Source organism: Peromyscus maniculatus, chromosome 9 (genome assembly GCF_049852395.1).
Source record: "Peromyscus maniculatus bairdii isolate BWxNUB_F1_BW_parent chromosome 9, HU_Pman_BW_mat_3.1, whole genome shotgun sequence".
Classification (NCBI taxonomy): domain Eukaryota; kingdom Metazoa; phylum Chordata; class Mammalia; order Rodentia; family Cricetidae; genus Peromyscus; species Peromyscus maniculatus.
In genome coordinates, this window is record NC_134860.1 from 81,308,691 (window position 1) to 81,335,969 (window position 27,279).

Genomic DNA, 27,279 nt, shown 5'->3' on the forward strand with positions numbered 1-27,279 from the left:
GTCAGTGTTAGTGTATGTTATTTAGCCAATTCTCTTAAAGTAGTCAATGATTCATATATCTAAGTTGTAGGAGACAGTAAAGATAGATATCTTGATTTCCAAACCAGAACATAGTATGGATAGAGCCTGATGAAGTGAGTATTTTAAAAATCTTCTCAACTTCAAGAATATTCTTTTGCATTTACATCAATGTGCCTGCATTATTATTTTTCTTAGTTACAAAGCAAATATAATACTAAATTATACTTAAATTTAGACTTCAATTTGTGTATCACAAAAAAATACATTCAAGTTCTCTGAAATAATAATGAATTATATTATGCTGCTTCAGATAAAATTACAATGAATTCTTTTGGAGGGTAAAATAAATAAAAATAATCATATAATATATTCCTTGTGGTAATTTTAATTGTTGTTCTCTGAGAACATAATATATATATATACATATATATATGTATATATATATTTAGAATAGCACCAGGAATTTATAGACACACTTGTGTATATAATTATCTTAGGTTGCTTACTCACTTTTTTCTATGCCTTTCAGGAATTGAGTTAAAAAATAATATAGTTACTTATCCCATGATAGTTACTGCTATCTGGGTTTTTCAAAAGTCAAATACTTGATTGGACAACTAAATGTTATCCTTTTTATAATCATCATAGACATTGTCTCTGCCTTTCATTTAATCATGTCTAATTGTAAAACATTTCAATCCATTTAAAAGAGCACATTGAAATTTTCCATTTAATGAGTTAAAATAAGTATATTTCATTTATCTTTCTGTATGGCTGTTTTCTTTACTGACTTAATATATTTGACAAATATATTTTTTTCTGGAGAGAGATATATATTATAGATCTATATTATAGCCATAAACTGTGAAATTAATTGATCATACCAAATAGTTTACCAATATCTAAGTTTATAATTAAGAATTACTGAATTATTATAATTAATATTATATATTTGTTTTTGTGTATGTGTGTAGTATGTATGTGGGTGGTATGCACACAAGTGTAGTGTTGTGAATGCCAGGGGAGGAAGCTGAATCATCTGGAACTGGAGTTACAGCCATTTGTGAACAATACATACTGTTAACCAATGAACCATCCGTCTAGTCCTATCGTTGAATGTTTACAATGTACTTACACAATTTCCATCACAGTGCCTGTGTGATTACCTTTGTAGCTACTCACATTCTATTGTATTTTTTTCTGGAATAAACCATAGACTTTCATCTTGATGAAACATTTATCCTCTTTTTAATACCATATAGCATTTCTGTTTATTTTATTTTATGGATGTTTCAATAACACATAAGGTTATACAGTTTTTAATGTCTTTTTGAGTTCCCTTAAATACATGCATACAACCAATTATATTCTCAAATTCAAAACACATTGAAATTGATCTATCTGTACTTTGGGCACTATTAATTTGAAATATAAAAACAAAGAGATTTTTGTCAAAGAAATTCTCAATATATACCATTATTCAGATGCTACTATAAGAAAATGATCTACTCTCTTGAAATACATTTCAGATCAGAACTCATACACATAATTTTATAAGTACTTAATGGCTGTAGCCCAAATTGACAACTTTGTATTGCAAAATTCTCCTGTGTTCTTCGGGCTGCATTGTTACAAATATATAACCACGTAATTTGAAGAACATCTTTTTTAAGACATTTCATTTTTTAAGAGATAAAGTAGTTATTTTAATTCATATTGCAATGATGTCTTTTCAGAGGTCAGAACTCTATGAAATGATATATATATATATATATATATATATATATATATATATATATATATATATATATATATCCTTCACCAAACTAGCCACTCAGCCCTCTTCTTTCCAGCTTCTTATGAATAGTCCATTCTAAGTTTGTAGCTGGAGTGCTTCTCTCCGGGTCCACCAAGCCCTGGCAGTACCGCAGCCCATTTATAAAATAAACACACAGATGCTTATAGTATTTAAACTGTTTGGCCTAATGGCTCAGGTTCTAGCTAGCTGTTCTTCTATCTTAAATGAACCCATTTCTATTAGTCTATAAGTTGCCACCTGGCTTGTGGCTTACTGGTACCTTACATCTCGCTTTTCATCACAGAGGCTGGCAGCGTCTCTCTCACTCAGCCTTCCACTTCCCAGAATTCTCCTCTCTCCTTGTCCCACCTATACTTCTTGCCTGGCTAGTGACCAATCAGTGTTTTATTTATTAACCAATCAGAGCAACACATTTTGCATACAGAACATCCCATAGCACTAAGAAGTGTTTATCTTTGTGTGTACACAACTTTATTTTATTGCGCACAAGATTCATTCATCTTTCCTACTTAATACCCTTTCTGTGTCATCTTGGTATTGTGGGAAACACCATCCTGTTACTCACTTGATGAAGCACTTTCTCACATAAATGAGATGGAGTCAAGTCTGTAGTGTGAACGCACATTGGTCCACATGGCTAGTGGGTACATTGTCCTGCATGCAAGATGTGCTGGGATAATGGTGGCATAGAACTTGTGGGACTGGACAACCAGTGACTTGTACAACTTGAGGCCCATGGCACTGAGAGGGAGCCCATGCATGACACTGCTTGAATGTTCAGGAACCGGAGACTGGAGAACCCAGAAGACCTAGGATAAAACCAAATATGACTGACAAAAAAAAAAAAAAAAAAAGTTCAAGGAAATGATTCTTAATGTTTTTCTATATTCATAGATCAGAGCTTAGCCCAGTCCTCACCAGAGAAGCTTCATCCAACAACTGATGGGAGCAGATGCAGAGACCCATAGCCAAACATTAACCCTGCAGAAGATGAGGAAAAAAGACTGTAGGAGCTAGAGGGGGTTGAGGACAAGACAAGAACACAGGCCATAGAATTAATTAAACATGGTTCACAGGGGCTCACACAGACTGAAGCAACAATCAGAGAGCCTGTACGGGTCTGACCTAGTTCTTCTACATATATACTATGGTTGTGTAGCTTGGTGTCCTTGTGAAAATACTAACAGTGAAGGAGGGGTTGGTTTCTCTGACTTTTTCATCTGCTCTTGGGACCCTTTTCCTCTTATAGGGTTGCTCTGCCCAGTGTTTCTTTGAATGTTTGTGCATAGTCTTATTGCATTTGTTATTCTATGTTCACTTGATATCCTTTTGATTCCAGCTCTTTTCTGAAGTGGTGTGCAGGAATTTTCACTGTTCTGTTCTCTGTTTTCTTATCAAATGTTCTCATCTATTTGAAGCATCTAAATATTATCAAATGTCACAATTAAGTTGCATTTGTTGAAGCAGGTACACTGGTTATGTCCCCAGTACACTTAAGGTGTATAAAAATAAAGTAATTTATTTGCTTTGTACAATGTATGCATTGCTAGGAAGCAAACAATACACAGATAAACAAGTTCTTATTTTATAGATAAAACATGAATTTTTTTGTTTTTTGTTTTTTCAAGACAGGGTTTCTCTGTGTAGCTTTGCGCCTTTCCTGGAGCTCACTTGGTAGCCCAGGCTGGCCTCGAACTCACAGAGATCTGCCTGGCTCTGCCTCCCGAGTGCTAGGATTAAAGGCTGTGCCACCAACGCCCGGCTAAAACATGAAATATTTTTATATCTTGTTTCATGTGTAAAATGTGAATACGTGTGAAAAAACTCACTACATGAATCTAGGTTTTGATTTGTCCTAATGTTCATGTTTCTTTTCATTTTTACTTTTAATTTTATGGTTGAATATTTTCAGAGTTTCATATATTATATAAAGAATTTTGTCATTTTTTTTTCCATTGGAAGGGGCAGAAAATTATAATAAAGAAATCTTCAATTTTGGTAGGTTACACTACAGGTGGCCCAGATCACCAAGTGACTGCACATATTGAGTCAACAGGGAAATGAGAAAAGTCCTGAAGCACAAAATATCCTAATTCTATCTGCACATTTTAATAAAGATTGAAGACACTGAGCAAAAAGCATTTATGTATTTGCACTGACATGTCCTTAAACACCTTTATGTATTCCAGTAAGAAATCTCAACCATAAAAAAGAGGAAAAAAAAAAAAAGATTCCAAGAATATAACCATCAACTTTTAATAATTATCAATCATGACTAATATATCTCATTGATATGTATGAAAGTCCACCTTCCCTGATATTCTGAATCATATCACAAATTACAAACATTACATTTATTGTGCTTACATTTAGCAAATATAATAATACATATAAATATTTGAACAATATATAAAAAAGTCAAATTATCATATTTGTACATGTTGTTAGAAAAGCAATCAATACTGAGGACAAACCTAGAGCATTGGAGTGAACTGAGAAGTTTGAATTTACAATTTCAGAATTATAAAAAAAATACGTAGGCAATAAATGAAATGTAGTTAGTCTTCATGATATCCCTATCACTGCTGAATCAAATTAATTTGGTATGTATATATATATATATATGTATATATATATATATAATTGTAAATATCCATAGAGTCTATATGAGCCTATGCAATGCTGTGTATCAAAGAAGCAAGTAGAACTATGTATTGTAAATTAAGGATATGGTCAAACTATAATGATACAACTACTACAGTATGTACTATGTATGCACTTGAAAAATTAGTAAAATGTTAAGGTGAAACAGAGTTAAATTTAAATAAATGCTTTTATGTTTGGCTCTTAATTATATCTTTTTTTTCCCAGAGCTGAGGACAAAAACCAGGGCCTTGGGCTTGCTAGGCAAGTGCTCCACCACTGAGCTAAATCCCCAACCCCATTATTATATCTTTTTAAATCGTGCATAGCTGTGATTAATTTATAGATGCATATATTCTCTATTTCTGAGAAAAACTATTATAAATAATGAGAAATTCAGTGTTCATGTGTCAATATAATTAATTTTATTTTTCAGTAATGGGACAAAATAATATCTCTTAGAAATGTGTTGGAAAATAGAAAGCAACATTCTAAACTTGAGACAAACTGTATTTGGCTGTCATCAGGGTGGGTTGTAGGAAGTGGTAGGAAACTGTTTACAGAGTGACAAATCTTACCAGAGACAAAGCCATGTTATTTAATTTTTCTGCAATATTTCCAAGTAACTCCACAAACAAAGCAGATGGTGCAAATCTGATATTATGATGTCTTAGTTAGAGTGAACACATTAAACTACACTAGCTATTGGCTTTGAAATAAAGTTTGCTTCAGTAGAATGGTATGGGGTTCTTCTTGAGTCTGTCCTAGGTCTTTGGGTTGTTTTTAATAGATAAAATGGGAAATTTCAATCATCATGAATTTCAAAACAATTCATAAACTAAAATTCCTGTGTCTTCTGAAAGTGGTAAAGAAAGCATGACTGAATATTGATAATTTTGCTTGTTGAATTTTTAGTTATTTGGATTATTTTCTCAAGACTACTTTGCTTTCTTTGAATTTTCTTTATTTTATTTTATTTTACAATACAATTCAGTTCTACATATCAGACACGGATTCCCTTGTTCTGCCCCCTCCTGCCTCCCTCCACTTCCCCCCAGCCCACCCCCCATTCCCACCTTCTCCAGGGCAAAGCCTCCCATGAGGACTGAGATCAACCTGGTAGACTCAGTCCAGGCAGGCCCAGTCCCCTCCTCCCAGGTCAAGCCAAGTGACCATGCATAAGCTCCAGGTTTCAAACAGCCAACTCATGCAATGAGCACAGGACCCGGTCCCACTGCTTGGATGCCTCCCAAACAGATCAAGCTAATCAACTGCCTCACCCATTCAGAGGGCCTGATCAAGTTGGGGGCCCCTCAGCCATTGGTTCATAGTTCATGTGTTTCCATTCATTTGGCTATCTGTGCCTGTGCTTTATCCAACACAGGGAGAATTGGTTTCAACAATTCTCGCTCATATAAACCCTCCTCTTTCTCGCTAATTAGACTCCCGGAGCTCCACTTGGGGCCTAGCCATGAATCTCTGCATCCAGATCCCTCAGACATTGGATGGGGTTTCTAGCACGAAATTAGGGTGTTTGGCTATCCCATCACCAGAGTAGGTCAGTTAGGGCTGTCTCTCGACCATTGCCAGCAGTCTGTTGTGGGGGTATCTTTGTGGATTTCTGTGGGCCTCTCTAGCACTTTGTTTCTTGCTTTTCTCATGTGGTCTTCATTTACCATGGTCTCCTATTCCTTGTTCTCCCTCTCTGTTCTTGATCCAGCTGGGATCTTCTGCTCCCACAGGCTCTCTTTCCCTCGACCCTCCCCTTCATTACCCCCACTCATGTCCAGGCTGTTCATGTAGATCTCAGCCATTTCTCCATTATTGGGTGATCCCTGTGTGTTTCTTGGGGTCCTGTTTTCCAGGTAGCCTCCCTGGTGATGTGAGTAGCAGTCCAGTCATCCTTGTTCCACATCTAAAATCCTCCTATGAGTGAGTACATACCATATTTGTCTTTTTGAGTCTGGATTACCTCACTCAGGATGATTTTTTTCTAGATCCATTCATTTGCCTGCAAACCTCATGATGTCATTGTTTTTCTCTGCTGAGTAGTAGTCCATTGTGTATTTATACCACATTTTTTTTTATCCATTCTTCAGTTGAAGGACATCTAGGTTGTTTCCAGGTTCTGGCTATTATAAACAATACTGATATGAACATAGCTGAGCAAGTGCTCTTGTGGTATGATTGAGCATTCCTTGGGTATATGCCCAAGAGTGGTATAGCTGCATCTTGGGGGAGATTGATTCTCAATTTTCTAAGAAAGCACCATTTAGATTTCCAAAGAGCATTTTCTTACATACAAAAATGTGCTTTTTTTCTTATTTATTACTTCTTTAATTTGATTATTTATTTTTTCCTATGAATGACTTAAAGCTAAAGTATTTCTTCATATTATCAATATTAAAATGGGAATTTCTAAAATTTTGTTTTTTAAAATATAATATGTGTATATGGTCTTATGAAACCTGACTTTTAAACATTATTAAATACAGAATTAGGATAAAATATTGCATTCTGAGTTCATGTAAAGCCCCCAGATTTCAAGTAGTGCTCTTCACTTCTCCATGCATTTTCTGTTACGAATAGTCAATGGTTGCCAGAAAATACTTAGTGGAAAATTCTAGAAATTAATAATGTGTAAGTTTTAATTTTCCCACAATTGTAAAAGGTGTTGTAGAATCCTCTGTTATTATTCTCCTGCCATGCCCTTCCTTTGACATAAATCATGCACTATAGTGATTATGAAGGTTTCACCTATGATTGTCCCTTAGTCACTCAGTATCCCAGATAATATTCAGATCAATTCCTTTGGTAACTCAATGTCTATATTCAAGCAACTTTCATATTACTGAATAATGAAGCCAAATCTGAAAAGTAGTAATGACGACATTCTTTGTGTTAACATATTCTTTACAATTCTATTTCATATAGTTAGTATCTGTTGTTCCTAATTTTTATTATTTTGAATATTATACATGTATGAAATATATGTTCATCATATCCTCCCTGTACTTCTCTCCCAGGTTCTTCCGGATATCCAATGGCTCCATTTCAATTTCACTTCCTCTTTTTAAACTCATTGAGTCCATCAATCACTGGTCTTCATATGACCACATAGGGTCATCCACTGGAGCATGGAAAACCTATTAAAGGACACTTTCCTCAAAAAACAGGTTACACGATTAACTGAAAATAATCAGTAGCCCTCCTATATACAATTGACAAACAGGCTGAGAAGAAAATCAGAGATACATCACCCTTTACAATAGCCACCAATGATATAAAATACCTTAGGGTAACTCTAACTAAGCAAGCATAGGACCTGTATGACAAGAACTTTCAATCACTGAAAAAAAGAAACTGAAGATGTCAAAAAATGGAAAGATCTTCCATGCTCATGGATAGGCAGGATTAACATAGTAAAAATGGCAATCTTACCAAAAGCAATCTACAAATTCAATGCAATCCCCATAAAATACCAACACAAGTCTTCACAGACCTGAAAAGAACAATATTCAACTTCATATGGAAAAAAAAACAACTCAGGATAGCCAATAGAATCCTGTACAATAAAACAACCTCTGACTTCAAGCTCTACTATAGAGCTACAGTAATAAAAATAGCTTGGTATTGGCATAAAAACCAACATGTGGATCAATGGAATCGAATTGAAGACCCTGGCATTAATCCTCATACCTATGAACATAAAATTTTTGACAAAGAAGCCAAAGCTCTACAATGGAAAAAAGCATCTTCAACAAATGGTGTTGGCATAACTGGATGTCAAGATGTAGAAGGCTAAAAATAGATCCATATATGTCACTGTGCACAAAACTTAAGTCCAAGTGGATTAAAGACCTCAACATAAATCCAGTTACTCTGAACCTGATAGAAGAGAAAGTAGGAAGTAGACTTGAATTCATTGGCACTAGAGATCACTTCCTAAATATAATACCAGTAGCACAATTAATAAATGGGACCTCTTGAAACAGAGAAGCTTTTGTAGAGCAAAGGACATGGTCAATAAGACAAAGTGACAGCCTACAGAATGGAAAAAGATCTTCACCAATCAGACATCTGACAGAGGGTTGATATCCATAATATATGAAGAACTCAAGAAATTTGACATCAAACTGCCCAATAGTCCAATTAAGAAATGGGCTATAGAGCTAAACAGAGAATTCTCAACAGAGAAAGCTCAAATGGCTGACATACATTTAAGAAATTGCTCAACATCCCTAATCATCAGGGAAATGCAAATCAAAATGACTCTGAGATACCACCTTATACTCATCAGAATGGCTAAGATCAAAAACACTGAAGACAGCTTATGCTGGAGAGGATGTGGAGCAAGGGGGAACTCTCCTCCACTGTTGGTGGGGATGCAAGCTTGTTCAGCCACTTTGGAAATCACTATGGTGCTTTCTTAGAAAACTGGGAATCAATCGCCCTTAAGACCCAGCTATACCACCCCTTGGGCATATACCAAAGGAATGCTCAATCATATGACAAGAGCACTTGCTCAGCTATGTTCATTGTTTGTAGTAACCAGAACCTAGAAACAACCTAGATACCCTTCAACTGAAGAATGAATAAACAAGATAGGGTACATATACACAATTGACTACTACTCAGCGGAGAAAAACAATGACATCATGAGGTCTTCAGGCAAAAGAATGGATCTAGAAAAAAATCATCCTGAGTGAGGTAACCCAGACTCAGAAAGACAAACATGGTATGTACTCACTCATAGGGGGGTACTAGATGTAAAGCAAAGGATGACTGGACTGCTACTCACAACTCCAGGGAGGCTACCTAGTAAAGAGAACCCTAAGAAAGACACGGGGATTGCCCAACCACAGAGAAATGGATGAGATCTACATAAGCAAACTGGATGTGAGGGGGGGTTATGAAGGGCAAGAGTCAGAGGAAAAAAGCTTAAGGGAGCGGGTGATCCCAGCTGGATCAAGAACAAAGAGGGAGAACAAGGAAAGAGATACCATGATAAATGAAGACTCTATGGGAATAGTAAGAAGCAAAATGCCAGAGAGGTCCCCAGAAATCCACAAAGATACCTCCACAATAGACTACTGGCAATGGTCAAGAGAAAGCCCCAACTCACCTACTCTGGTGATCAGATGGCCAAACACCCTAAATGCCATGATAGAACTCTCATCCAATGACTGATGGAGGCAGATGCAGAGATCCAAGGCCAGGCCCCAGGTGGAGCTCCAGGAGTCCAATTGGCAAGACAGAGGAGAAATTATATGAGTAAGAGTTTTTGATACCATGATTGGAAAAAGCACAGGACAAACAGCCAATCTAGTGGAAGCACATGAACTATGAACCAATAGCTGAGGAGCCCCCATGGAACTGGATCAGGCCCTCTGGATAAGTGAAACAGTTGATTAGCTTGAACTATTTAGGAGGCCTCCAGGCAGTAGGACTGGGACCTATCCTTAGTATATGAGCTGGCTTTTGGAGCCTAGGGCCTATATTAGGATACATTGCTCAGCCTAGGTGAAGCTAGGAGGGGACTGGACCTGCCTTAACTGAATCTACCAGGCTGAGATGAATCCCCATGGCCGTCCTTGCCTTGGAGGAGGTGGGAATGGTGGGTGGATTGGGGGAAGGGTGGGGGGTGGGAGGATGGAGGACAGGGGAATCTGTGGCTGATATGTAAAATTAAATTAATTATAAAATAAAAAAAATAAAAGAAATCACTTTCTTTCCCCAAGCGGTCATCTACTGTCAGAGCTCCTCTGCTAAGGGTAGGCTACATGAGCCTCTAAATAATTTATGACACAATTATGAATAGTTTAATCTTCTGCTTCTCTGTACAAGCAACTAGAGCCAATGGAGCTCATAAATACAGCTTAACCTAATTTTTTGACTAAACTTTGTAGCTAGAGTTTTCTCCAGTCCTGCGTGGCCCACGGTCTGGGCAAATCCCTCTAACCTGCTAGTCCTGAAGCAGCTCAGACCCAATCAAGTAAACACAGAGAGACTTATATTGTTTACAAACTGTATGGCCACAGCAGGCTTCTTGTTATCTAGTTCTTATATCTTAAATTAACCCATTCTTATTAATCTATAATTTGCCACATGGCTCGAGGCTTACTGGTACCTTACATCTCGCTTGTCATGGCAGCAGCTGGCAGTGTCTCTCTGCCTCAGCCTTCCACTTCCCAGAATTCTCTTCTCTGCTTGTCCTGCCTACACTTCCTGCCTGGCTACTGGCCAATCAGTGTTTTATCTATTAACCAATCAGAACAACACATTTGACATACAGAACATCCCACAGTGCTTACCCTTTTCTTTTCTTCAAAAAGGAAGGTTTTAACTTTCACATAGTAAAATTACAGATAACAAAACAATTATCAAACAAGAATTACAGTTACAATATCTAGTCTAGTTATAATATCTAGTCTATTTGTACTTGGCAAAATTAAAGAAGATATCCTATCTATCCTCTATTTGTGAGTCTAAGGTTTCATATCTAACTTATCTTTTATTATAACTAAGAAAAATTGTAACTATCTAGTTTCAACTACATCAAAGACCTCAGAAGGATATAATACTGCCTGAGAAATGGGAGAAGGATCCAAGCAACTTTCAGGAGTCTTGTGAGAGTAGTCAAAGACAGCTGGCAGCCTGGACAGTCATCCAAAGTTCCTTTGTAAAGTTGGGGCATCTGTCTTCAGGCCACAGACCTAGAGTCTTTTAGTCACTTTTCTCAATGTCCTGTAGAATGTTTCCTCTGCAAAGCAGGAACCTGAAGGACCATTTTGTCAAGCAAAGTTCAGTGGTCACCTTCTTTGGGTCCTGCATGTCCAGTCAATCAAGCAGTCCAGGCAAGAACATTTTTTTGCCCAAATGGCTATTTTTGCCAACATGAAGATAAACTCCATATGGAGTGTCTTCGATGCCCATCCTCCTCTCTGAAGTAAATCAGTGCTGCCAGGAGCAGACATGTCTCACTATCCAGAAAGTCTAAATTTTAAAAGCATTTTAAATGTCATATTCTGTAGGTCTTTGAAGTGTTTGAAGATTACCTGTCTATCTGAAATGTATCTATACGTACCTAGAAAACTTAACTAACATGCTACAAGTTTGACTATCATAGAAGACTAATTATTAATCTGTATTTCTTAATTATCCATTACAATCTAAATGAGTTATATAAACATAGCAAAACTTTAATAATGGAAAGTAAGTATTGGTAAAAAACTTATATATAAGATGTAGGATTTTCTGTGGTTTCAGATATTCATTGTGGGTCCTAGAAGGTTTTCTTGGGGATGAAAAGGGGTGAAACTGCAAACATGTAAGCACAGGAAACACTAATTAACCACTTGTACAATTTCTAATTTACATGAAAATTTTGTCCAAATATATTAAAGTAGGCTAAGAAATGAATACATAGAATAAAGTAAATAAATTCTGAGAAGATATGTTTCAATTTCATGTAAGTAGAGAGGGTCGAGCCACCTTACATGTAACTGATAGAAAGATATGACCTGGCTGGATGCACTGTAAGGATACCTCATTTCTTAGTATCTGAAATAAAATATCTCCGAAGATGGTTTATTATGCCATTTATTCCTATTATCCTCATATAATGACAACTGAACATAAGTTTTCTCTTTTGAAAGTCCTTTCAAGAAATGGTTCCACCATTTCTAGTTAGATTTTCAGTCACAGTTATCAGTGTTACCAACACTCAGCAATATGCAATCATTGTGAGAGTCAATGATACTCCAAAATGAAAAACTCCTTGGCATCTTTCACTTCAGACCCTGAGATATTGTAATCAGAATATTTTGTCATAGGCACTATGTCCAGTGTCATTTCAAGACCATCAAATACATTAATATTTATTAATATTTCACTCTTCAAGAGGCCAAGGCAAAAATAGGGAAGTTGAGAACAGTTCTATCTATTTCATTCATATAAACTATGAAGTAGTTGAAAAAAAAATCTACCACTGCCTGTAGCCTCTGACTTTACTATAGATTTTTTTGCTACCTGGTAGAAATATTATAATTTTTAAAAAAGTGATGAAAGGAGAAAATATATGACTATTTTTAATTTGTAAAAAATGAATAAATATAAATCTTGCCAGTATCTTACAAATTTTTATTAATATGCAGGGATCCCTCATGAAGAAAAATTGTGTCACTAAGTTATTCCTTTCTTTGATGGGATTATGTTTACTCATTATATTTTTATCTCAATAGATAAAATTTATAGCAGCTGGCCAGCCAGCAAGATTCCTGTGGCCAGGCCATTCCACCACGACCACCACCCATTGTACACTGTAACCTACAAGATCCACTCCACCACCCAAACCCACTGAACCCATCATCATGCCCCTGGACCCATCATCATCCACCTGGATAACCACCCCCTCAACATCAGCAGCTCCTAGAGGCCCAAGCACCTCCTGCACCTATTGGGAAGAAGAGGTGAGTGACTGGTCTCCAAGCCAAACTGCCCCAATCTCTAGGCCCTAAGCCCCAGAACACATCCCATGCTCCTGCATCCCATCTCAGCCAAGACAGCTGGACCCTTCCCCCAATTCTGCTGGAATTTCTACACTCTGCTGCATCCCCTAGCAGCTGGCCAGCAGGTGAGAGACACGAGAGCAGGCCACTCTACCACTGGCACCATCCATTGGACTCTGTAGCTAACAAGATCCACTTTAAGTCTTTGAAGAAAGAAATTGAAGAAGATATCAGAAAATGGAAAGATCTCCCATGCTCTTGGATAGGTAGGTTTAATATAGTAACAAAAGAAATCTATAGGTTCAATTAAATCTCCATAAAAATCCAAAACACAATTCTTCACAGACCTTGAAAGAACAATACTAAACTTCATAAGGAAAACAAAACAAAACAAACAAACAAACAAAAACAGGATAGCTAAAACAATCCTGTACCATAAAGGAACTTCTGGAGGTATCATCAACCCTGACTTCATGGTCTACTATAGAGCTATAGTAATAAAAACAGGTTAGTATTGGCATAAAAGCAGACATGTAAATCAATGAAATTGAATCAAAGACACTGACATAAGGCCACACACATATGACTACCTGATTTTTGCCAAAGAAACCAAAAATAGACAATAGAAAAAAAAAGCATCTTCAACAAATGGTGCTGACATAATTGGATGGCAGCATATAGAAGAATGCAAATAGATCCATATCTATTGTCCTACACAAAACTTAAGTCCAAGGTCATCAAGGTCAGGTTACACTGAACCTGAAAGAAGAGGATGTAGGAAGTAGCATTTAATGCATTGGCACAAATGACTATTCCTGAATATAACAGAATTATCACAGACAGTAAGACAGACAATTAATAAATTGGACCTCCTGACACTGAAAAGCTTCTATAAGACAAAGGATACTATTAATAAGACAAAACAGCAGCCTACAGAAATGAAAACGATTTCCACCAAGCCCACATCTGACAGAGGAATGAACTCCAAAATATATAAAGAACTCAAGAAGGTAGATATCTAATTAAAAAATAGGGTACAGACCTACACAGAAAATTCTCAAATGAAGGATCTCAAATAACCAAGATACATTAAAAGAATTGTTCAACATACTTAGCTATTCAGGAAATGAAGATCAAGATGACTCTGAGATACCATCTTACAACTGTCAGAATGGCTAAGCCATATTGGAAATAAGTATGGCAACTTCTCAAGAAATTCGGAATCAATCTACCTCTAGGCTCAATGATAGTACTTTTGGGCATATAACCCATGATGGTCAATCATACCACAAAGACACTTGCTCAACTATGTTCATAGTAGCATTATTTGTAATAGCCAGAACCTGGAAACAACCTAGATACACCTCAACCAAAGAGTGGATAAAGAAAATGTACATTTACAGAATGGAGTATTACTCAGCTGTAAAAAATACAATGGCATCATGAAATTTGCAGGCAAATGGATGGAACTAGAAAATATCAATAAGTGAGGTAACACAGACTCAGAAAAACAAAAACGATATGTACTCAAGCATAAGTGGTATTAAATGTAAAGCAAAGGATAAACAAGCTACCATCTACAGCCCCTGAGAAGCTAGGTAACAAGGAGGACCCTAAGAGGGACACATGGATAGCCCTAGGAAGAGTAAATAGATGAGATCTCTTGGATAAACTAGGGGTAGCAGGGGGAGGGCATTGTTGGAGGGGAGTGTATGGGGGAACATGAGGGATTGAGATGGTTGAGTTGGGGGACAGACAGAGGGAGAACAATGAAAGAGATATCTTGATATAAGGGGCCATTATAGGGTTAGGGAGAAACCTGGTGCCAAGGAAACTCCCAGGAATCCATAAGCATGACAGCTAAGACTTTCAGAAATAGTGGAGAGGGTGCTTGAACTGGCCTTCTGTAATGAAACTGGTGACTACCCTAATTGTCATCATAATCTTCACCCAGTAACTGATAGAAGCAGATGCAGAGGCTCACAGTCAATCACTGGGCTGAGCTCTGGGAGTCAATTTGAAGAGAGTGAGGAGGGACTATACGAGCAAGGCTTTCAGATCAGGTTGGGGAAACCCACATAGATAGCTGACCAGAGCTCGTGACAGAGCAAAGACTAGACCCACAGCGGCGTCTTCATGGGACCGACCTAGACTCTTTGCATGTTGATGACAGTTGTGTAACTTGATCTGTTTGTGCGGGGGTGGGGGAGGGAGGCCCCAGCAGTGGGACTAGGATTTGTTCCCTGCACATCAGCTGTCTTTTTGGAACCTTTTCCCTATGGTGGGATGCCTCACTCAGCCTTGATGCAGGGAGAGGAGCTCAGGCCTGCCTCAAGTTGATACACCGTGCTTTATTGACTCCCATGGGAGGCCTTACCCTTTCTGAGGAGTGGATGAGGACCATAGAAACGATCTGTAGGGAGGGAACAAGAGGAGAGGAGGGAGGGGAAACTGTGGTTGGTATGTAATATAAACAAAAAAATTTAATAAATAAAGGATAAAATGTAAAACACTTCTTAGTTTTCAAATGTAGAAATTATACTTTAAAATTATTAAACTGTAGTTTTAGATATTCCCTAATCCCATCACAAAATAATAGGTAATTTTAAGTGATAGAGATGTTAACTATTCCATAATTGATACATATATTATGTCACTTTTATATCTTTCATATATACATATGTACAAATATAATTATTTAGTAATTAAAAAAACAAAATGGATATCTCTAATCTAACTGAAGGATTCTTCAGTTTGCATAAGTACATGCCTATTTAAAGCTCTTTAAGTTTGATTTCTCTATTTGTTTGTCTTATACTTGGGATTCACACCTTAGGTCAAGGACCCAGGTTTATGAGTAAATCAGTTCTCTCCAGTGAGGTAAACTCTATTGTGTAAAACTCATTTTACCAAGCACCATGTCCACCTTTCTGATTCTTTCTTTGTATTTCAGTTCACACAGGACAACCCTAAAGCTAAATTAACACAAAGGCATGATGCAGCTTCCTGACCTGAAGCCTCCTCAGCGTGTGAGAGGGTCCTCGAAAAGACCAAATCAACAACGACAACAAAAATAAAACCCTTTTTCTCTTTTTCCCATGTGTCTTTTCTGGAAAAATGAGTCAAAGGATTTCTGAAGTGAAGCTTCCACTGATGTGACAATTTAGTTTTTTCAAAGCTGTGATCTTGGGGAACTAGGAAGAATGTGTATGTATGTTAACATGAGGTGCTGTTCAAACCTGTGCTTTGACGATTGTAAAATTTTATGCTGTCAGTATTAGCCATGGAAACAAACCTTTTCAAATTTTCTCTATTATAGAATCAGCATGTTCTCTCAAGCTTTTTTTTTTATTGGTCTTCTTTAAATCCTTTTCTTCTGTTTTTCATTTTCTAGATGAATGTTTAACTCTAAACTTAGTTCTATTTTCCCTTCCTCTAATTGCCGGCCAGGATGGATGTGGGATGTCAGGAGCAAGAATTTATTTTCCTACACTTCTACTAAAAGGTTAAATCTCCAAAGAAAGAGAGGAGACATTTTCTGCCCTTAAAACTGACTCAATTTACATAATGTTTCTTCCATTCCCAACATATGTGAACACTGTGAACAGGGTGCTATTTTAATGTGGTTAGACCATGTTATTAAATGCTTCTTTGTGATTTTTAGAGTCCAATACTAAATTAACACCTCTTCCCCAGCTATTCCACATTGAATTACCCTGGATCTCAAGGAAATGAGCCAAGCATTTTCATTTTTCCTCTTTTGTTGTCTATCTGCCACCATCATATCATTTTACCTATAGTTGTGATCCTCAGTATTACAGGCAGGCTACAGCATCTTCCTGAAGGCCTCTCATTGAATTTGATTGGTCTCTAATTTTCTCCCTTTCCTATATCAAGACACAGATTTTTATTTAATGTCCGTCAATTTTCTCTCTTTCCTCAAAGAAATTTGGGTTTCAGAAGACAGCCATTGGGAAACTATCAAACATATATTTTTTTTAATTTTCTTTTATCTGGTCATCTGGTTTTAAAGTTATTGGGAAGGAGAATCTGAATCTTAAAAATTCTCATGGTAAGGCTCACTTTCAAGATTCCATTAGTTGGTTTAAAAACAAGAGAGGTTTATTTTCTTAAGAAATTGACCTGTATCCTACCTGGAATGCTGAAGTATTTCTACAAAGATTTGCTGACCTTCTGAAAAGCCAGTGACAAATTACATTAATGGGAAAGTTTTAAAAATTTCTACATCAAGAACTTTTTGATCACTTGTAAATAAACCTCTTTTTTTTAAAAAAAATATTTTATTCTTTGTGATTATAATTTCTACTTTACTTTTCCTCCTTCCAAATCTTTCCATATAACCTTTCTTGCTCTCTTTCAACTGTGTAGCCTTTTATCATTTATATATATATATATATATATATATATATATATATATATATATATATATATAACTATTAAATGGAATATAGGTAGTTGTCATAATTGATAAATATTAAATTGATTTTTTATATCAAGTTTTCTCTGTAAATCATTATAAATTATTTGATTCATCTATTTACACTTTGTGTATTCCCAAATGCTAGTTGAATATTTTTTTGTATGGTTAGAAAATAAGGAATGTATGTGAAGTGCTAGTATGGATCCATTAAGTATCTTGGATTTTTCTCTTCCACTTTTTACTGAAGTATAGCTCTTTAATGTGATGACCAGATGAAAATATAACCTATGAACATTGTAAGAACTGTGGCAATCGGAATGTCTTACTCAGAAGCAGTTGATAATGAAATACGGTACAGCAGAAACATCATCCCATACAATTTTTCTTGCAACCCTGAAGACTTTTGCTGCTGCATAGAATTGCCTTAACTTTGAATTAGGAAGTTGGGTGTGCCTTTCTTCAAAATATGAGAGGAAAATGGAAAACATTCTGTGGTACAGAAAGATGTTCTTGAGTCAGAGAAAAATCTCTAAAAATATTCAGTATGTATATTTTTATGTATATATATGTTGAATATGTTATATTGACTTCTGTAGTTTACATTTTTAAATTTATTTCACATTTTCAGTAATTAACTGTAGTCATGATTTGGGCTTGCTGGGAAATATATACTTGGCATGCTGCTTCTTATTTATTTAATTTAAACTTTCTTTTAGCTGAGGAAAAATTAAAATGTTTATATGTGTACATTACTATTAAATAATATTCAAACTGCTCAAGTCTTATCATTTCAGATAATAACTAATTTAAAAATAAAATGAAGGCGCTTACATGATGTTCAAATGATGATGATACATAATTTTAAAATTAGGTAAAGGCTTAGCATTTTTTAAATTCTTTATTTGTGTCATACTTATAACTCCATTATTCATTTTGTAAGAACATTCAGTATTTTGTATGTTGTCTTTTTATATGCTTGGCGTGTGTGTATGTCAGTGTGTGTGTGTGTGTGTGTGTGTGTGTGTGTGTGTGTGTGTGTGTGTATGAGTGTTTGTGTGACTGTTTTCTATGTGTTTTTGTCTATAGTGCATGTGTGGTTTCTGTGTACAGATGGATTCACTTGTGTGCTCATATATAGCACCAGGAGGATGACAGTTGTTGTTTCCCACTATTGCTCCTTGTGTTATTCCTTTAAGAGAAAGAGTCTCAATCAAGCAGAAACTTGCCACTTAGACTTTGCCATTTAGTTAGCAACAACCTATGTTCTTCCTGTCTCTGATTGACAACACTGGAACTACACATGTAATCATACCTGGCTTCTTTCAATGGTGCTAGGGATCTGAACTCAGATCTTTACCTATTTACAGAAAGCTGTATTGCACATGCATTCATCACTGTCCTGTTGGTGTGAAGAGACACCATTACCAAAATCATTCTTAGAAACAAACAAAAAAGCCATTTAATCATGGGCTTGCTTATAGTCTTACAGAGTTAGTCCACGATCATTATGATGGAAATAGATAGGCATGGTGATGATGCAGTAGCTAAGAACTTTACCTCCTGATCCTCAGGCAGCAGGCAGTGAGAAAGGGAAACAGTGATCATGGTGTGAGCCTTTAAAACCTTAAAATTCACCACCAATGACACAGTCTAACAAAGCCATACATTCTAACCCTACTAAATAGTTCCTCTCCATTATTAAACATTCATATCTATGAGCATATGGGGGAGAGGGCATTCTCATTCAAACCACCCCACACTGTCAGCTCCCTCCCCATCCCCACTGCTGTCTTTTATTTACTATACATTTATATGTTTGAATTTTTATTTTTAGACAATATTTGTGTTTTAAATGTAATCTAAAGTTATATATATATATGTGTATATATATATGTATATATATATATATATATATGAAATTATTGGCATATTCTCCACTCTCACTAGCAACTTAAAAGCATTTTATGCTCCCATTTACATTTTGTTTTAGCCAAATGTATGCATTTTGACAATCCAATTGAATGGCTCAGTTTTCATTGCTGATTTCCTAAACACTGGAAGGTTTTCTGACTTTCTATTCTAGATATTGATTTCTCACACCTTCTGTCAACTATCAATAGGCTTTTCACATTGTTTTCAGCTTTAGGTATTTTATTTATTTATTTATTTATTTATTTATTTATTGACTGAGAAAAAAGTGAGTGGTTAGGAAGGTAAGGAGGGTCTGTGAATAATTGGAGCAGAAGGAAGAATATGATCAAAATATTCTGTACAAATGTTTTAATTAAACATTAATAAATGCAGACTATCCATCCCAGAAGATGAATTATGAACACAGCAGAAAGAAAAATATGTGGACTGTTCTCATGTATTTTTGCATTAAGTATGCCATCAAATAAATTAAAGTGGGTTCTTGTTTCCCACACTCATGTATTATCTACCCAGGAGAAAGATGTTTCCACACACTCTTTGGTTATAGTCCTTTCTTATCACTTGGATGGAACACATCTACTATTCTCTGTTCCAAAATAATTGTTCTTCTATCTGCACTTTGTGAACATCTGATCTAAGGACAATTGTTCCTTGTATACTCAAGTATGCATGGATTATTCAGTAATCAAAGCAAAGCAGAGAAGTATGGTCAGAAACTTGGAAAGGATTTTGTCAATTGCCTTTTCTGCATATGGTGAGATGATCATATGTTTTTTTTTTTCTTTGAGTTTCTTTATATGGTGTATTACATTGATGGACTTTTGTATGTAGAACCACCCTTGCATCCCTGGGTTGAAGCCTACTTGATCATGGTGGATAATTGTTCTGATGTGTTCTTGGAGTCTGTTTGCCAGTATTTTATTGAGTATTTTTGCATCAATGTTCATGAGGGAGATCGGTCTGTAGTTCTCTTTCTTTGTAGCATCCTTGTTTGGTTTAGGAATCAGGGTAATTGTAGCCTCATAGAAGGAGTTTGGTAATGTTCCTTCTGTTTCTATTATGTGGAACAATTTAGAGAGTATTGGTATTAACTCTTCTTTGAAGATCTGGTAGAATTCTGTGCTGAAACCATCTGGTCCTGGGCTTTTTTTGGTTGGGAGACTTTTAATGACTGTTTCTATTTCTTTAGGGGTTATTGGGCTATTTAAATAGTTTATCTGGTCTTGATTTAACTTAGGTATGTGGTACCTATCCAGAAAAATGTCCATTTGTTTTAGGTTTTCCAGTTTTGTGGAGTAGAGGTTTTTGAAATATGACCTTATAATTCTCTGGATTTCTTCAATGTCTGTTGTTATGTCCCCCTTTTCATTTCTGATTTTGTTGATTTGGATTCTCTCTCTCTGTCTTTTGGTTAGTTTGGATAAGGGCTTGTCTATCTTGTTGATTTTCTCAAAGAGCCAACTCTTTGTTTCATTAATTTTTTGTATTATTCTCTTAGTTTCTAATTTATTAATTTCACCTCTCACTTTGATAATTTCCTGGCGTCTATTCTTCCTGGGAGACTTTGCTTCTTCTTGTTCTAGAGCTTTCAGATGTGTTGTTAAGTCACTAGTGTGGGATTTCTCCAACTTCTTTATGTGGGCATTTAGTGCTATGAATTTCCCTCTTAACACTGCTTTCATAGTGTCCCATAAGTTTGGGTATGTAGTGTCTTCATTTTCATTGATCTCTAGGAAGTCTTTAATTTTTTCTTTATTTCTTCCTTAACCCAATGGTGATTCAGTTGAGCATTATTCAGTTTCCATGAGATTGTAGGTTTTCTGTAGTTTTTGTTGTTGTTGAAATCTAACTTTAAACCATGGTGGTCTGATAGAACACAGGAGGTTATTCTAATTGTTTTGTATCTGTTGAGATTTGCTTTGTGGCCAAGTATGTGGTCGATTTTAGAGAAAGTTCCATGGGGTGCTGAGAAGAAGGTATATTCTTTCTTGTTAGGATGGAATGTTCTGTAGATATCTATTAGGTCCAATTGGGTCATGACATCAGTTAAGTCCTTTATTTCTCTGTTAAGTTTCCATTTGGGAGATCTGTCCAGTGGTGAAAGTGGGGTGTTGAGATCACCCACTATTAATGTGTGGGGTTTTATATGTGGTTTAAGCTTTAGTAATGTTTCTTTTACATATGTGGGTGCCCTTGTGTTTGGGGCATAAATGTTCAGAATTGAAACTTCATCTTGGTGGATCTAAAGTTTTTAATAGTCAATAGAATAAGAAAGATGGATAATATATAAATAAATATATACATACAAAGAAACATATCAGCAAATATGAGTTAATATATATTATTTAATTTGTTAAGAATTAATACATAGGAACTGGAGACATTGCTTACAGGTTGATGGCATCTACCACTCTAGCAGTGGACCAAATCTGATTACCAGAACCCATATCTAGCTGGAAGCAAATGCTTTCAACTCCAACACCAGGGGATATGAAACTTTCTTCTTTCCTCTATGGGCACCTGCACTCATAATCACCCCTTAATTCCCTAATTCCCATGGATGTACTCAAAATTAAAAATAAGCATTTGTAAACAGAACTAACACAAAATAAAGTATGTTAAAATAACATTTCCATAAAGTTAAGTAATTTTCCTACATGCATTTACATGCATTACACCAATAGTAAGTTTCTGGTACTGAACAATTATGTTCATACCATATTAGCCAATTTACCCAACAGTAAATAAATAATCTGTCATTGTCCTTACTGTCTGTGTATATTTGCCTTATCTTGTTAAGATTTCCTTATAGTCCCAATTGTATACTGTTTCAACCTGTATTTCTTTAGGATGTGATAGCAGTTCTTTTGAAATTCACCCAAGTAAAAAAAATCACACTGAATCTTCTTAAGAAATCTTTGATCAACTCATACTGATATTCTAAATCGTTTCCCGTGGTCCCTTTGAATGGGATATGTTTATTCAAGTCCTTGTGTTTTTTGTTTTTTGTTTTTTGTATTTGCTTAAATGAAGGGATGACCTCTTGCCCTTGTAAGCTAGTCCTTTCAGAATGAACCATCAAAGCACTTCAACTACTCATCTGAGACAATGAGCTAGTCCCCTGCTATCATTTCTTATGTAAACATCTGTTTCCAGTCCTGGAATACCCACCACCAGTTTCTTTATTTTTCTCATTTAAGACAATGACTATGTGCTGCATTCTATTTGTTCTTTGTTTTTATTTATAGTACCTTCTTGGAATTCCACATCAGTTTCATTTCATAGGTGAGGATATCACTTTTAAATATAACATATTGTCACAAGAACACATACACATACAGAATAGCTCTTAAAATTCTGCTTTTGTTGTATCATTACAAATTTCAAAATTACTTAATATCCTATTTAGATAATTGGAAATCATAATTCACCAATAAAGGTAAACAGACAATCTTTTAATTTTACTGAAAGAAAGCAGAAAATATGTTTGTATCTAGAGCTATAACAAAGAAAGATACCTTTAAATATTTTGAGGCTCCCAGGAAACTTCATGTAACTGGTGCAAACTGACATGATGATATGGGTTCCAAAACTTGTAGAAAGACATTTTTGTGAACCACAATCTTCAGTAAACATTGGATTATTCTGGACTAAGTCTTGGGATTTAGCTAAATGTCAACAAAGACTTCTCTCAGTTATACCAATTTCAATCACTACAGTATTGCATCAAACCTCTGTGCAATATAATTCCACTTCTTATTTCCTCTCAATATCTCTTGCCAAAATAGTAAGAGTATAGACATTATGTAACTAGTAATAATATTTTTCCTGGTCAAGTCTAGAATAACTGAGATACTTTGTGCATAGCATTTCAGATCAGGTTTAAAATGGTTCTTCATTTCTGGAAAAGTGAGGTTTGAGATACTAACCTGAGACTAAGAGGCACCTTAATACTGTATGCTGCAATGAAGTGCATTTACTTTACCAGCCAGACAACCTGAGTCAATTCTGACTTGTTTTACAATGGCCTGTTCTTGTAAACTGTAATCTCATAAAACAACCTTGGAGTTTTGATGACCAATTCCTTAAGCAAGAAGGGGGTGGGGGTTGGGACAATAGTTATTTTATTGTCAAATAATTTGTTTCTTTCATTACTCTTTTTTAATTTGTTTTTTATAAGGATGAAGCTATTGTATCAAAAGAAAAAGAAAAACTTGGCAGAGCAGAAAGGTCAGCCATTTGTCTCAAACAGTAGTTCCTCCCTAATGTAGGACGTGTGTGCACCTCCAAGTTGTTTCCTCACTGAGATGATAGAGTTTAGTTCTGTCCCATCTGACATGACTGTTGACACAAATCTTTCTGTTTTACCCTCAGATGTCCTATCAGTAACAGAAACATTGCATTAAAATTTTGGAGGAATTTCAGAAACAGACATGCAACATACTCGTATTTTTTTTTTTTGACAACACACTGACATCACCATAAGCAACCACCAGCAATTTGTCATGTGTTCAAAGTTCTACATATGCAATATTTGTCCCCTGCAGAGAGTTCCTCTACCTGAGTATAGAAAAATATGTTTATTTGGAATTGTAGTATGCTGTTTTATTAATACAATTAAAATTTTGAAAGCCCACAAAAGAGGCAATAGTAACATATTGATACAAATTAACTTAAAATACATTTTCTTGAATGTTAAAATAAACAAGTTATGCCAATGTGGAAAATGAGTGTGCTTCCACTATTTTGAGGAAGATCCTCTATGTTATTAAATTGTTTGGAGACTGATAAATTATTCCTCTAGTCTGATAAAAAATTATGTAACAGATAAAGAAAGAAAAAGAGTGAAAGAGGTAAGAATAGGTTAGATAGGACATTAAGATATATGATGATGAAAAAGAAAACAAAATGGTCTAGATTTTAATAGCATAATATAGAGAAAAGATAGTAAGAAGGCATAGTCATCCCTTGTTTCCTGGATAACTTATGAGAGGAAGACATTTAGTTTGTTTTCCAGAATTGAAAGCTTTCTTCCTTCAGGATTTCTGTTAAGCTATACATGATGGGTCTCTCCTCATGCTCTCCTACTATAAGAATACATCCTGGTGGCCAATGATTATGAGAATCTGTTAACAAAACTTGTCTGAGGAGTATTTTCAACCAGATCCTGTCTTAGTCACTTTTCTAACACTATGTTAATAAACAATAAAAACAAACAAACAAGCAAACAAAAAAAAAACACCTTGGGGACAATTAAAGCTTGAGAGGATCAGAGTCCACAACCATCATGGCAGGAATCATGGCAGCAGACGGGAGGGATGACCTTGGAACAATAGGAGAGAACGTATATCCTGATCCACAGTGGAAGACGGAGAGACCTAAGTATGAATCAAGGGCTTGTTAACCTCAAAGCTCACTTCCAGTGTCACACTTCCTTCAAGACCGTACTTCTTAATCCTTCCCAATCCATTCCACCAACTGGGACCAAGAAATCAAACATATGATCCTATGTGAGGCATTCTCTTTCAAAGCATCACATTCCACTCCCTGACTCCTATAGGTTTGTGACCATATCATAATATAAAATTTATTCAGTCATATATATATATATAATATATAAATATAGTCCATATATATGTATGTCTTCCTCCTCCTTGCTCAGTTCTCATTCTTCTTCCACCCCCTTACTCATTCTTCAGCTTTGCTTGGACAGCTTGCTTCTTCAACAGTTCATTCACATTAATCACCTCCTTAGTTTTTTTTGCCTGATATTCTCAAATGTTTTTCTTCATGAATTTCTTTCTTCCTTGGGATTCCTCAGACAATATAGGTATAAGTAATATATCTCTGGTTTTGCTTTTATCACAGATACATTATGAAGGTAATTTGTTATTAAATGCTATCAAATATTTCTGGGCTAAAGTGTAACATGGAGATAAAACATAATTTTGATTGCTTACAATTGATTCCTTATTTTTTCACATTTTATTTTAATTTTTATCTAGTATGTATCCATCTTATTTAATTATTTGTTTTTAAAAATTTTATTCTTCCCAATTATTTTATTGAAAAGACATTATTTGAAATGATTCCTTTGTAATAAAATGCTGCTGCGATATGTCATGTATACCTTAATCTCATTTATTGTTAAATATTTACTCAGTTTTATGTGCAAAGCTTAAGGGAGTACTCTAGTCATTACTGAAGACAAAATAACACTGGATTGTAATTATTTGTTGAACAGGCTATTGAAGTTATAATTAGCCATGTTAACACAGCTAGGTTGAAAGAGAAAGCATTTTTATATTATCAATTATTAGTCTACCTTGAAGAACTTTCATTTTGGTCCATGTCTCAAATTTACTAAAAAAGAGAATTTAAATTACTGTGTTAAAGTATCACTGATGTAATATTTATCCATTTTTATGTCTTTTTACATAAAAATGCATGTATCTTTAGTTTAAAAATAAGTATGCATAGCTTAAAATAGTAACGAGGAAGCAAACTACATTATCAATTAATTCTATCATCATATAGGCCATTATTATTAGTGAACATAGTATATTCCATATAATTATATAATTCTACAATATAAGATTTATAATTCACTAAAATTTATTTGCATTTATATTTGCATTGTTTTACACTATGCTAAAGCTTTTTTCCACTGCTAATAATAAAGCTATTGGAATGTGGCATTATGTATTAAACAAAATTTTAAGTCAGAAAAATGTCATTCAGCAATCAGTTTTTTGATATAAGGAACATGACATGTTTCTTAAGTTATAATTCATTACAGCAGGCAACCGAAATTTTATTAGGTTACTTAATGCAAGGAAGTGAACAAGAATGAACATTCATTGGAAAATAATGATATCATGTCAGTTTTATAATGAAGCAAACTTACTGTATTGAATGCCTGCCAAGTTCTCAAAAGCCGTTATGAAAGCATTGGGATGTTGATATTTCAATACATTTAAACCACCCCCATTCGTTAATGCATGAGAGCTTTCAACTTCATGCTCTTCATTTTCTAAAGTTGTGATTCACATGTAACTTCCCTTTCTACTGTCATCTGATATATATACCTAAAATTCTAGGTTGTTTTATAACAAACACTGTGAGTACCTCAATTTTATTCCTCAAATGTTTTATATGGCACTTTATTTGGTTTTATCAAGAGTTTATGCTGATGTTAGTTTTTAATGCATCTCCAAACTTAATATTCAGTATTAAGTAATTATAAGTCAAAAGCCTGAATGGGAAATTTTGAAAGTATGGTATACATTAAATATTACACAAATAAAGATCTATGTTTAGTGGTAGTAATTATGTCTGGATATTTGAGACATTAATCCTGGTTTTAATCTTTTTTCTTTAAAGGTATATTTTGAACTCATATTAGGCAAAGATATTTTTAAAGGCACTAGCAGAAACACATCTTTTAAAATATGTAATTAATATTTACAGTGAGATGTGTACCACTTATTAATTTTATTTGAAATGACTAGAAATGAAAAATAATAAAGAGTTTTCTAAGTGTCATGTCAAGGAAACAAATGAGATTTGGGAGTTAATTGAAGTAAAGTAGATTTTTGAATATAGAACTGTAAGTTGAAAGCTTCATTACTTTTGTTTTAGCAGAAATTATATGTAATCAAAACTACAGAACTACATATATCAGTATTGTTCAAATTAAGAATGATATTTAATTAAAAAACATCATTGAATCTTTCTTTCTCTCTGTTTCTCTATTTCACTCTCCCATACTTTCAATTGTGGTGATATATTGTGTACCCTAATAAGCTTGCCTGAGGATCAGAAGACAGAGCCAGCCACTAGATTAGATATAGAGGTCAGGCAGTGGTAGCACACACCCTTAATCCCAGCACTTGAGATTTCATACCTTTGCT